Here is a 2,158-nt window from a genome sequence, read left to right as displayed (position 1 = left end):
TTTCCTTTGGTATAATATCACTACCTTGTCTTCTTGCTTTAAAACAAAAATGATATTTTATCTCCTTCTATCTTTCCTTCACTGAGCACTCCTTTCTCTTCTTGAAAGTACACAATTGCAGAGTCGATAATCTTTTGATTCTTGCTGGAAAAATAAAATGTATCAAAATGCAGTATGCTCATAAAGACTGTATTAGCATTCCAAAGTCTTTAAACTAAAATTCAGAAACTAGAAATGTGAAAATTAGATGACTTTCAAATACATATTCTCTAAGTTGAGCACAATTTTTATACAAAACTTTTAATCTAAATACAGGTCAGACTTTCTGCTGGCTTTACAAGCAGATGTCTTGTGGAAATTGTTTTTATTCAGAACTTAGAATCCCAAGGAACAAGCATTCATATATGCTTTACAGTAAGGTAACAGTGACTCAAAGGGACATGCATTTTACATGTTTTAGTTTTGCATGATTTGTGGTGAGTGGTCTTTTTCTGTCAGGTAGCTGTCAGCTCCAGATGTACTGTCAGCCTGTGGAAACAGTAATTTTATAAGTAGATAAGAAGCATGCCAAATCATTGGGTAAAAAAAATCAGGAGCAGCTCAAGTCAAGTTTGCAATACAAGGCTTTTCCTCCACTGAAAATATTAAAAATCATAAAGTGAGACTTTCATTCAAACTAGTGTAGAAGTTTATAGTCTGTACATATGAACTTTGTAAGTGCTTTCAGTCTTTACTGCAGCAGGGAAAAATTGGTTTTAACTCTGTCCTGCTGCATTAAAAAACCAGGATAATATTTTTATTAAACACTCAAGTATTTCCCACTTATCTTAAATCTCAAAGAATTTCACTACAAGCTAGTGAATGTGAGAGAGCAAAAGAAAGAAGTAGGTTTCTCACTGTCAGGATCCCCTTTGCTGCTTGTCTGCCCACTCTTAATCACCCATTGTTCTGTGTACAATAGAGATGAGTCAGGAGAGCTTTAAAGGTTATTTCACCTGAATTTTAGCATTTACAAATTTCACATGCACTGTGTAAAAGTGTTTCTCATCTCCAGGTTTCTGAACAATGCCTTGCAAATGTACAACTTTTTAAAATATGTATTTTCTTAATGGCATAATGGTAAATCAGTGAAGGCACAGAAGTATGGAAAGCAAAATTTGTGTGAGATGTGAAGCAAGGTTCTTTAGCACTGGTTCTGAAAAAAAACCGGCTTCACATTCAAATTTGAGCATGAGACCCAGACTTTGCAGATCAGTAAAAGTATGCACACTATTCCCCACTCTTGACAAATTATTATGATTTAGCAAAAATGTTTAGTATTTGAAAATCACACTTTTGTTTAAAGGAATTTCAAAATCGGCTGCAAGAATTGCTGCTTTGCGTGTGCTTTGCTGTTCTGTGATTTTCATATCCAGAAATGCAGCTTGTTCTCAGTATTTCCCTTTAAAATCTGCAAAGAAGTTCTTGCTACTGGCCTTTGGCTTTTTTTTTTTTTTAACAGATGAGGTCACTGGGTTTTAACTGTTGGGTTTGAGAATAATTGTACCACCAGAGAGAAGCAAGACTGGCCCAACCACATGCAGTATCACAAACTGCACGTAGCTAGGTTGTTTTCTTTTTTCAATAGAATAATCTGTTATGACACTGAATGTTAGTGACACTCAGTCTGGTTTGTAGTAGTAATCTTTATTTTCCACTGGGACATTATTTCCTTATCACATTCTGCCTTTCCTTCCTACTACACACAACTCACTGACAGCTGAAATTTGCAACTTCTCTCTGACTGAATTATAGTTCTAATCATCCAATTATCCAAATCATCTAATTGATACCAGAACAGAAAATGGCTTTCCAGCCAAAACTCAGGGAAGATACCACACTGTACCCTGAACTGCTAATTTGCCACCTCTACTTCAGCCTGTGTCACCTACTTCCACAGTTCCTATGCTGAGGGTTCTAACCAAAGCAGCGAAATTGTGAGCAAAATGCAAGGCATCATCCATAAATAATAATATTCATACTCATTCATAATCCCAATATATACTTTGAAACTTGCTTCAGACAACTACTGAACAGAATAATACTCATTAAAAAGGGTATTCTGAATAGAATCAGGGTAATATGATGCATGGCTATGTCAGCAGCCACTTGACTGGGT

The sequence above is a fragment of the Molothrus ater genome, chromosome Z (assembly GCF_012460135.2).
Source record: "Molothrus ater isolate BHLD 08-10-18 breed brown headed cowbird chromosome Z, BPBGC_Mater_1.1, whole genome shotgun sequence".
Taxonomy (NCBI): Eukaryota; Metazoa; Chordata; class Aves; order Passeriformes; family Icteridae; genus Molothrus; species Molothrus ater.
The sequence above is the reverse complement of the archived record's forward strand: the minus strand, read 5'-3'. Positions refer to the sequence as shown.